We start from the raw sequence: 12,487 nt of genomic DNA on the forward strand, positions 1-12,487 counted from the left end.
GCCCGTCCGCCCGTCCGCCCGCCCGCGCCCAATCCTCGCCCACGGCCGCGGACCTCCGCGTCACCATTGGCCGAGGGGCGGGGCTAGCCCGCCCGGCGCGAAAGCGCGCCGACTCGTGGATCCAGGTACGCCCAGGTGAGCCGCTCCAGGTGAGCCGCTCCCAGGTGACCCGTCCTCAGGTGTGTTACCTGCCGCCCCCGGCGTGGCACCCCCCCCCAACCAGGCGGGCTGGCTTGGGCCGAGTCCTCGCCTGATGGACGAGGTCACAACTCACAACCCATCCACCAGCCCAGGTTACAGCCCAATACAGCCAGCGTCCCTTAGGACATCTGTTTCCCCGCAAACAGAGCCTGTCTTCCAACAGCCCCCAGTGACTTTTTGGACACAGTTGTGGTCACAGTTCTCTTTGGCTACAACCACTGGGGACGCATAATTCTTCTCCGTGAGTGATCCTATGCCTGTTGGACACTGCTCAAGTCACAAGTTAACTCCGCCATGCCTAACTAGGACTCCTGTTACCTGAAATCTGGGGTCGAGTCTGACTTCAACAGTCTGATATTACCTGATGGATTCAGCCCAGTTTACAATCCAACTCAATCAACACCTGACTGGTGCTTGTTTCCTCAAACCTGACCTCAGCCCACTAGCTCAGAGTACACGCCTGTCACAACCTGGAGCACAGCTCACCTCAGCCACAACCCACCTAGATGCTTGTGTCCTAAAATCTAGCACACAGTTGTTGAGAGCTCATTCATTCCAGAATAAATAATTAACTGTGCCCCCACTATGTGCCATGCACTGTGCTAGGCATTGAGGATAAAGTGATGAAAAGTACAGCAAAATCCCTGCTCCTGTGAGGCTGACATTCTAGTTGGGGAGACAATACAACCCAACACAATACAATACATTATAACACAATACACAAATAAGACAACTTCAAATACTAAGTGTAAACAAAGAAACTAAAACAAGGTGGAGTGCCAGGGAATGACTGAGGACATGACTGGGATAGGATGTAGAGAGTTAGGGGCAGTAAGTACCTATGAAGTGGTGACGTTTGATCCAAGACCTGAGGGAGAAGAAGGAGACAGCCAGAGTGGCTGGGACATGTGCAAAAGCCTTAAGGTGGCAAAAAACTTGGTGTGTGCAAGCAGCCAGGGGGAATGGGGGAGGGAATGGGAGTGGAGCAAGTGCGAGGAAGAGGCAGAGGAGTGGAGGGATAGGAATTGAGCTCAGGGAGGTGAGCAGGGGCTTGTTGGGTTAGGTAGAGGGTGGTATAGTTTGGATTTTATCCTAAGGGCAATGAGAAATCACCAGTGTCAGAAAAATAATTGCCGGACCTTATTCAATATTTTCAATTTAATCTTTCAGGGGGCAAATGGGAGAAGAGGCTGTTCCAAACCAAGGACACGACCCATGTACAGTCAGGAAATGAGAGGGTCTGGGGGAGACAAGGCTATCATCACTTTTCACCCATGACCCAAACCCTGACATGTCCCATAAAGTCAACTCACCCACTAATAGGAAGCCCAAGCCATCAACTTTGGTTTGTTCCCACCCCACCCAACCTCACCCCCTCAGGCATCCTAAGATACCATCTCCTTGAAGCCTCCCTCACCAGCCCTCCCAGCACTTTGACCCAGTGCCAGAACCCCACCTACATTTCAGACACTGCCATTAATTCCACAGAAAGATCACAACCCGCATAGGGACCTCCAGCCTCAGACAATGCCCTGATTTCTCAACTTGCTCCATTGCAGCCAAACCACCAGAGATTATGGCTGATATAAAAAATTCAAGTCTGGAAGAATTGTCTTGCCATGGAACATGGGTTTAAGATGCTGTGATAGGTTGTTGCTCTGGGTTAATGCGATGTCTTGAAAGTTCGTCCATCCACCTGTCTACCCACGCATCCATCCAACAAATGTTTTAAGTGCCTGCTCTATGGATTCCCATAGCTTATGACAGGGGTTGGGCTGGTCCTAGGGGCCAGGCTGGAAGCAAAGATGGATGCTGTGGGCTGAGGGTTACACAATAAGGAGTGGAGGGGACTGTGGAGAACTGGGGATCGCACAGACCATCTAAAGGGCACTGTGGCACAACTCATTCCCGGAGTTGCTAGCTTTTCAGATTTCTCAAGGGAAGTCAGAAACCTAGAGTTGAGGGCAAAATCTCTTGATTTTTAGATGTTGGCAACTAATTTTAAAAAACTTTCTTAATGCTATGTAAGCAACACAAAACATTTTTTTTTCTTTTTTCTTTTGACATATCTCAAACTTACATAGAAGTTAGGTGTACAATTCAAATAGCTTTTTGTTCCTGAATCATTTGAGCCTAAGTTGCTGACACAATGCCCCATCACCCTAAATACTTTAATGTGTATTTCCTCCAAACAAGGATGTTCTCCTACAGAATCGCAATACATCCATCAATGCAGAAAATTAACACTGATGCATTTCTAATGTGTCTAATACTCAGAGCTCTAATACTCAGGGCTCATCAACTTTTGCCATTTGTCCAAAGGATGTCCTTTGTAGCAAAAGGGTCCAGTTCAGGATCTCATGTTGCATGTAATGGTCCTGTCTCTTGAGTCTCCTTCAGTCTGGAACATTCCCCAGTCTTTGTTTGGCTCTCATGACCTGGACTCTTTTGAAGAGGCAGGGCAGGCGCTTTGGGGAATGTCCCTCAGTTTAGGTTTGACTGATGTTTCCTCTCAATTAGGTTCAGACCATGCATCATAGATTAGATGCAAGTTGTGGATTCTGTATATCATGAAATATCACAGAAGTGATGCTGTGTCCTTATTGCATCATAACAGATGATATAGGTGACTTCAATTTGTCCAATTATGGATGATGTTAATTGTGATCACTTGAATAAGATGGTGTCTTCCAGGCTTCTCACTCTGAATTTCTTCTTTTCCTCTTTGAAATTAATAAATATTTCATAGGGAGGTACTCTGAGACTAGGTAAATATTCCATCTCTCATCAAACTTTCCATTTATTTATTTCCATCAGTACAGGCTCTTGATTCCATGGGTTACAATCCATTACTGTTATTATTTATTTGGGTGCCCAGTGTATCCTAGATTTGGTCCATGACAGCCCCTTTAATCTGGCTTCTGTGTCCTTTTGACATGTCTCCATCATTCTTTAAACACTTCATTACTGTTTGACACAAGATATTCCAGGCTCATCTTGTACTTTCTCTGCCCTAGCTCTGAAATCAGCCGTTTCTCCGTAGAACCCAGGTTTCTTTTAGTAGAGAATGGTATTTAGAAACCAAGATCTAGATGTGCTTATGGTTTGGGGGGGGTGTCACTGCCCCTAGATCCTATCAGTGGACTGAGTTATACACACACGTGTGCACACACATTTATATCTATATTTATATCTATAGTCTTTTATCGATATTGAAAACCATGAGTTCTCCCTGATAGATCCAGTTCCAGCCTAACTCCACAGGGTTAATTCTAGTCTTTCCATACTGGTAACTCCCTGCTCAGACAGTGAGAAACCTAGTATTCTCACTGTTTTCAGTGTGTTCACTTATTTGACCAACTCCCCTTATGTAACAATTTCTTATTGTTGATGCTGCCTTCCCCCCAACAAGGATACCCTCTACACCCCACTCAAGTTCTGACACCACATACCAAGCTGCCTTTCCACGAGGATGACCTTCTCACTCACGCAAGCTCTGGGCCCCTGTGCTGGGCCACCCTCACCCCATGCAGACACTCTTCTTATCCCTTTTGAGCTATGACACCCCTCTTTGGACCGGCATGTACCCTCTCCCCCTCCCCCCATCGCTGATGTTTACCTTGCTGGGACCCACCTAGGGGATCAAATTGTTAAAGAACAGAAGGGAGGGGAAGGGAAGGGAAGGGAAAGGGAGGGGAGGGGAGGGGAGGGGAGGGGAGGGGAGGAAAAGGGGAGGAGCCACATAGAACTTTAGCCAGCTGGCTTTAGCTATAGGCCATCAATCCCTACCTTTAGCTTACTGTAATGGGGCAGACTTCACACACTCAGTACATATGTGTTGAGTGTTTACTCTGAACCAAAGAGGACAGAGGTTGTAATCAACAACAAATAAAGTGTCCTGGGGGAAATGCTGCCAGACACAGAGGAGCCACCTCTGTGGGCCATCACACTTGCTCCATTGGCTGCACACCTGCTCTGAAATCAATTTGTGGGACCAGCTTGGCCAGTGGAGTTAATCCTAGTGCTTGGCATTGACTCAGTGGGAGTGAGGTGTTCATGCTACAAAGTTGCATCATTTTGCTGAACCCGCTCCACCCAGTGTTAATAGCTTCTTCCCAAACTGAATCATCAAATCCGGGTTACTCAGACTGACCCTTCCCAACAGAGTCTGTTGGGATGGATAAAGTAGACTATGTTGGTGGTCTTTTGGACATTTCATCCTATAAATCAGCCTCCCCACGTGCACCTGGTCATAATAATAATAACAGGTAACATTTATTGAGCACTTACTATGTTTCAAGCCCAACACCTCCACTTCATAGCTATTTGGCCATGGACAAGTCATTTTCTGTATGAGTTTCCTGTGGCTGCTGTAACAAATGATCACAAACCTGGTGGTTTAAAACAACCTAAATTTATGCTCCCACAGTCTGGAGGCTGAAACCTGTATCACTGGGGCAAAATCAAGGTGTCGGCAGCACTGCACCCCCTCGGAGGGCTCTAGAGGAGAATCTGTCTCTGGCCTCTTCCAGCTTCTGGTGCCTCCAGGTTCCCTTGGCTTGTGGCTGCATCACTCCAGTCTCTGCCTCTAGCTTCACATGGCCTTCTCCTCTGTGTGAAGTCTCTCTCTGTCTCTCTCTCTTTTTTTCCTTTTCTTTTTTTTCCTTTGGCCGCGCCACAAGGCTTGTGGGATCTTAGTTCCCTGACCAGGGATTGAACCCATGCCCCCTGCAGTGGAAGTGCGGAGTCTTAACCTCTGGACCACCAGGGAAGTCCCCCGTCTCTCTCTTATGACACCTGTGATGGCATTTAGGGCCCACTCAGATAATCCAGGATGATCTCTCCATCTCAAGGTCCTAAATCACATCTGCAAAGACCTCTCTTCCAAATTAGGTCACATTGAGGGCCTCCAGGGATTAGCGCCTGATCTCTTTGAGGGCCATTACTGAGCCTACCACACTTCCCGTCTCTGAGCCTCAGTTATCCCACCTGTAAAATGAGGATAGTAATAATGGTAACTACCTCTCAGGGCTCATGTGGGGTTTAACGGGTTAATGTAAATCAGGCAGTTGGTGACTTGGCAGGCAGGCAGCCCTCAATGAATGGCGTGGTTATTACGAGTCGATTTCTTGAGTTATTTCTACCCAGGACTGGCAATTGTGGGGGTAATTGATTCCAGTGATGTCACATCCCCAACTGCCAGGTTTTCAGCAGGATTAAATGTGCCAAATTGGCTTTGTTGAGCCAACTCCCCTGGGTGTGAAGAGCTGCCATGCCAACCCGCCTTGCTGTTTCGCGGGGCCCGTCTGCCGCTTCTCCCTAATTAACGCAAAGGCGACACACACCAGCAGGCCCACTCCCTGCCATCCCAGGAAAACAGCACCGCATACTACAGCTAAATATTTGAACTTTTTTTTCAGTTGCTGCATGAACATAGTATTTGGGGCATGTAAACAGCACAGAGTAAAGGGAGAAATGCCACCTCATCTTCTACCTATAGGGGCAGCCTCAGGGGAAAAAAATGCTATAAGGAAACCCAACCATGTCACTGACAAAAGACAGTGTCACAACAAAGTACCATTGCTATTAGTAGCTCTACCACTTCCAGCTGTGTGACCTTGGGCAAAGAACATAATCTCTCTGAGCCTTGGTTTCCTCATCTGTGAAATGGGTATCCTAATAGCCCCTCCTTCAAAGTACTGAGAATATTCAAGGAGATGGCACCTAAGAATTTAAGGATCCACCTGGGACACAGGTTGGCACTCGGTATATGTCACATGGGGATGCTGAAGGTGAGGATGTTGATGGTTCTAGAAATGCCCTCCCCAGCTCTCAGTAATTCTGGGTGGAAGTAGAGTGAAAGCACCCAGGCCCACCTCTCAGGGTACCCAGGATCTGGTCCTGACTCTTGTTGACTGGTTTCCAGACTCTACTCCCCTTCGTGAGCCTCAGTTTCCCCATGTGTTGAGTGAATGGGTCCAGCATGATGATTTCAAAAGCCCCCTTTGGTGGGGGAGGGATAAATTGGAAGATTGGGATTGACATACACACACTGCTATGTATAAAATAGATAACTAATAGGAACCTGCTGTATAGCACAGGGAACTCTACTCAGTACTCTTTAATGGCCTATATGGGAAAAGAATCTAAAAAAGAGTGGATATATCTATATGTATAACTGATTCACTTTGCTGTACATCTGAAACTAACACAACGTTGTAAATCAACTATACTCCAATAAAAAATTTTAAAAATAAAATAAATAAGCTAAGCTGAGGCCATTAAAAAAAAGTCCCTTCTACCTCCTAATTCCACTAGTGGCTCTCGGGGTGTGTCCCTCACTCCTACTACCCCCTGGCAGCTGGCTTTGCTGCAGGACCCAGGCCAGTAACTTTACTGTCCCAATGACTGTGGAGTGGAGGCACACCTCGGTGGACAGGACGAGTGGCAAAGTTTTTCTCGGGGACAAAGGCTCCTGAAACTCAACAGAGGAGTCTGGGAACATCCCAGGTGCCTGCTCAACAGAGGTCGCACTGAATTTTTAGGAACCCGTAGTGCACACTGTCCAGGTTCCGCGGCAAACCTCTCCAGCAGAGGTGTGGCCCTCTAGCCCATGTCCCCACTCCCCCCCGACTATGAGGACATAGTGCTCCACTTGCCATAGTTTCATTCACCCACTCTCTAGGTATTTATTAAGCACCCACTGTGTACCAAGCAGTAGAGCAGAGGCTGGGACACACAGCAGGAACCAGATAGCCAGGTCCCTGGCTTTCATGAAGTTCACGGTCTAGTGTGGGCAGGATGTTAATTTTTAAAATTATTTCTTTAACACTGCAGTGAACACTATGGAGGAAAAATCCAGTGTGTTCTGAGGCCAGGTGACCTGACCCAGTCAGCGGGGCTGGGGGAGGGCTTCTCAGAGGAAGGGGCATTTACACCAAGACCTGAAGGATGAGGAGAAGTTAGAAGGGGAAACAGCCTTCTAGGCAGAGGGAACAGCACAGCAGAAACACTGGCAGTGAGACTTAAAGAAAAGGCTAGTGTGCTTGGTGGAATTGGCCAGGGCCCAGACCGTGCCAGGTCCAGCGGCTTGTTCATGGTGTGGCTTCACGTGGAAGGAGAGGGGGAGCTGAGGAAGCCTCAAGGTTAAGCACAGAAGGGAGCTGCCCGACACCATCCACCAGTCACCTTGAACTTAGGAACTTAGGAAGTGGAGGCTCTCTGCCATCCAGGCATGGCCAGTGGGTGCCCATGTTTGGGAAAGGCATGGAAAACACAGGACTGGCTTGAGGCCCCATCTCGGTGGACTGTGCCCAGATCTGACAGCCCTGCAGGATGGAACTGGCATGGGCTCTGGGGTGGTGAGGTCTGACTTACACCATACAGGCCAACCACACTAAGCCTCAGTTTCCCCATCTGAAAAGTGGAGTTGTGATAACCCATAATTCCTAGAGACACTGAGGACAAGGGGAAGTCACACTGGACAGTAGATGTTCAGTAAGTGCTAAGCAGGTGCTGGCCAAGTCTTCTCTTCTTTGCAGCTTCTGTTTCCACCTCCACATGCTGAGGCCACCAGCTGCTCTCACTAGAGACACTGGCTCTGCCACTTACCTCATTTGGGCATGACCTCTCCATCTCTGGGCCTCAGCCCCCCCGTATAAACAGAGGAATTTGGATGGGGTGAGCTCCACCACACTGGCCCAGGTGGTTTTCCAGCTGTGGTGACGTCAGATCCAGCGGGGGAACTTGTCACAGAGACGTGTTTTGGGGCCTCAGCCCCCAGAGGGAGCTAGGGAAGAACCTCTGACGTCCCTTCCCCAGCTGTTGTCATGGTCCAAGAATTACACTTTGATCCTAAAAGCGAGGGTCTCATACACCACCTGTTTTCTAGAAAGTGTGCCATTTGCACGTGGTGAGGCCTGTCTTCAGAAGTTCAGCCGTGGGAAACCAGCCCGAGCGCTTAAAGATCAGAGTTAAAACAACCACGTTAATCCATGCCCCTGACATACCGCCCAGAACAGCATTCTTTTGGAATTCTCTTGTGAATGTGGGCCACAGCTGACTGCCAGCCTGCCTGGGGAAAGGAGTGTTTGAATAGTTATTTTGTTTTCTTGTGGTTTCTCTTGCCAATAACACATGGAAATATCCACACCCACAGTGTGATGTGTGCTGCAGAACAACGATGATGATGATTTATATTTCCACGACCTGACTTTTTACATTAAAAAGTTGAAACAGAAAAAAAAAAATCACACTTTGAGATGGTTGTACAATATTATGACTATACTTAATGCCACTGAATTGTACACTTAAAAATGGTTAAAATGTTGATTTTTATGTGTATTTTACCCCCAAAAAAGTCATGTATTAAAACAAAAGGAATTGTACTTTGAGCAATGCTGCTCTAGACAAGTCTGTGTATGGGAGTACTTCCTGCTGACTGAAAAATTATTTAAGCAACAAGACTCTATTTTACCTTCTAAAAAGGAATCCCATTGTATGTATAGATCACGTTTTCTGTATCCATTAACAACGCTGTACTGTACACGTAAAGATGTTTTAAGAGGGTAGATCTCAGGTTGTATGCTGTTTTACCATAAAAAGTAGTAAAAAGAAAAATCTTAAAAGAAAAAAAAAGCAATCCCAAGCTATGGAGTGGGGGCCCACTTGGTGGGTTAATTCCATATTTGACATCACCATCAAGGACCAGATTCTTCTGTTCCTGCCCTGCGAAGGTCACGGTCAGCTGTGTCAGGGGCTTCCTCCCAGAGAGGAGGGCCGCAGCAGTACCACAGGTCTCCCACAGACCCAGCAAAACCACCCCTACCCCCAGGAGATGTGCCCTTAAATGTCATTGGGCAGGACTGGGCCCCAAGCCCACCGCCAGCCCAGTCAAGGGCATGGTTCCATCATAGCTGACTTAGACAAATCAGGATTTACTCATGAACCACACGCAGAGAGGAGTAGACACCCCACCCCAATCAGTGTGCAGCTCAAGCAGGGTAACTGGGAGAATGGCTATGTGTTTATCAACTGGTGGTGAGCAAATTAGTACAGGCAGATCTCACTCTATTGCACTTCACAGATACTGTGTTCTATACAAATGGAAGGTTTGTGGCAACCCTGTGTCAAGCGAGTCTGTCGGTGTCATTTTTCCAACAGACTTTGCTCATTCCATGTCTCTGTGTCACCAAGACACTGGTAATTCTCACACTATTTCAAACTCTTCCATTATTATTATATTTGTTATGGTCATCTGTGATCGGTGATCTGTTTTTTGTTTCTCGGGGTTTCTTTTTTTGGCCGCACTTCGGCGAAGCATGTGGGATCTTAGTTCCCAACTAGGGATCAAACCCGCGCCCCCAGCATTGGAAGTGCAGTCTTAACCACTGGACTGCCAGGGAAGTCCCTGATCGGTGATCTTTGATGTGAGTATTGCAAAAAGATCATGATATGCTGAGGCTCAGATGATGGTTGGCATTTTTTTATCAATAAAGTATTTATTTTATTTTATTTATTTATTTTTTGGCTGTGTTGGGTTTCTTTGCTGCACGCCGGCTTTAGTTATGGCGAGCGGGGGCTACACTTCGAAACAGTGTGTGGGCTTCTCATGGCGGTGGCTTCTCTTGTTGCGGAGCACGGGCTCTCGGCGTGTGGGCTTCAGTAGTTGTGACTCGTGGGCTCAGCAGTTGTGGCTCTCGGGCTCTAGAGCACAGGCTCAGTAGTTGTGGCACAAGGGCTTAGTTGCTCCGTGGCACATGGGATCTTCCCGGACCAGGGCTCGAACCCGTGTCCCCTGCATTGGCAGGCGGATTCTTAACCACTGCACCACCACGGAAGTCCCAATAAAGTTTTTTTGTTTTTTTAGCGGTATGCGGGCCTCTCACCGTTGTGGCCTCTCCTGTTGCGGAGCACAGGCTCTGGGTGCGCAGGCTCAGCGGCCATGGCTCACGGGCCCAGCCGCTCCGCAGTATGTGGGATCTTCCCGGACCGGGGCACGAACCCGCGTCCCCTGAATCGGCAGGCGGACTCTCAACCACTGCGCCACCAGGGAAGCCCCAATAAAGTATTTTTTAATTAAGGTATGTGTGTTGTTTGTTTAGACATAATGCTGTTGCACAATTAATAGACCACAGTATAGTGTAAATGTAACTTACATATGCATGGAAACTAAGAAATCTGTGTGACTCATTTTATTGTGGTACTTGCTTTATTGTGGGGGTCTGGAACTGAACCTGCAGTATCTCCAAGGTCTGCCTGTAACAGTTTCTCAGCTCCTTCCCTTAGGAGAAAGGGAACTAAACCCAGCACTTGAGCAGGCGCTATGCAGAAAACTGTCGGCATTAAGGCAATTATAACACGAACAGGTATCACTTATCAAGTGCTAATCATGTGTCCAGCACTGGGTTGAGGCAGCTGTTAAACAAACCAGCACTACTATCCCCATTTCACAGGTGAGAAAATTGAAGCTCAGAGATACGAAATAGTTCAGTGCTAGTCAAACAATTGAGTGCTAATAAAACACAAAACTGGGGCTCTGAGAGGCAGCCCCATAGCCCCAGGGTCTCTGAGCTCACCTGTCTGCTTCTGCATCCTTGTCTTAGGGAGGGTAGGGAGCCCAGCTCAGGTATGAAGAGAGAAACCAGGGTGGTTGATGTTGAAACGCTGTGAAAACCCAGCGTAGGTAAATGTGCCTTGGCATCGCCACCTGCTGATTAAGTGAGGGCATTGCATGGCCCCCAGCACTGTCACGTTTCAGCTAATAGGGAGCTGCTCCCGTGTCATCATGCCACATCCCCATTCCTGTTTTCTCCTCCCATGCCAGGACACCCAAAGACAAGTCCAAGAACAGCCCCAAGGAATGGTGCGCTGGCCCAGGGCCCAGTGTGTGCAGCGTCCACCTCGATGGTTGCCTGCCAAGGCTTTCTCTCCTAGTCCCTTGTGGGCCGTAGTCATCAAACTGTCACTAAATATTTAATATTGCTGAACTCTTTATATGGCCCAGCTGGCCCACATCTGCTGGCCTCTTTTAAGAGCTACATCTACAAGTCACAAGCTGCTGGAAAAGCAGACTGAAAAGAGATTTACAAGCTCTGGAGGTTGGGTGTAAATCCTGACTCTTGTCATCCTTGCCCTGTGACCTCAAGAGAGTTGCTTGAGATCTCAGTCTCAGTTTCCTCATCTGCAAAATGCAGGCAAGAGCCTCACATGTTAGAGGGAAGCTTAAACGAGAAACTACCTCTGAAAGCATCTGACACACGGTAGGTATTCAAACAATGTTAGTCCCTTTATGTCTTTCTTTTTGTTGTCTTTCAATACCATCTTTCCCTTTTCCTTTTGGAGAAAAAGAAGGGACTCAAGTTGGGGGGAATCTACTCATTCATTCTCGACGAATATTTATTAAGTGCCTACATTGTGCCAGGCACTGGAGCCACAGCAGGGAAGGTAATGATCCCTACCCTCTCGGTGCTTCAGAGAGTGTTCAGGACCTGGAATCAGACAGAGCTGGGTTCAAGTCCTGGCTCTACCACCTATAAGCTGTGGTTCCTTGGGCAAGTGCCATCCCAGAAGAAGAGGCCCAGAGGCTATGCCCTGGGGCCTCAGGCTTCCAGGACCAGGCCAGTCAAGCCCTAGGCCCTTGATCCCAGTAGTGGAGCTTGTTTGGTCCTTTAAGGCCATTATACAGATGAGGCAACTGAGACCCAGAGAGTGGAAGGCCCTTGCCCAAGAGGCACAAAATCAGGACCTGAAGGCAAGTCTCCCACAACACAATTCACATGTTTCTAAAGTTCCTACCACACTCAAGGAGGCCCATCAACAAGTATTTATTTATTGGGCTCTTTTGTTGTGTGGGCAGCTCTGGCTGGGTTGATCAGAGTGGGTGGCTGCTTCCCTTGTCCACTGGGGACACAATATGGAAGAGTGGCCATGACCTTGGCCAAAGGGGTTGGGACCAATCGGAGGCTGACCCTAGGGAATCTCACGCATGAGGCAGGGCAGATGCTGAGTAAACATGTGTCAAGTAAAGGGGGATGTGAGAGACAGTGCTCACCTGAGATGCTCACCTGAGCTCACCTGAGGTGCTCTGCTGTTGGGCCCTCTCCATTTAAACTTTCATTTCCTCTCACAAGGGCAACCCTAGAAAGCATCCCTGATGGTATTCTTTTTAAAAGCTAAACTGAGGCACAGTAAAATTTTCAAGACTTACTGATTTGAATCAGGCAGCACCAAAGAAAAGGCGGTCGGGAGCGCTCCACCGGCAGAATCTAGGAGAGAGGTTTTTAGA

The sequence above is a fragment of the Monodon monoceros genome, unplaced genomic scaffold, assembly GCF_005190385.1.
Source record: "Monodon monoceros isolate NGI ecotype Baffin Bay Population unplaced genomic scaffold, NGI_Narwhal_1 Super_Scaffold_1, whole genome shotgun sequence".
Taxonomy (NCBI): Eukaryota; Metazoa; Chordata; class Mammalia; order Artiodactyla; family Monodontidae; genus Monodon; species Monodon monoceros.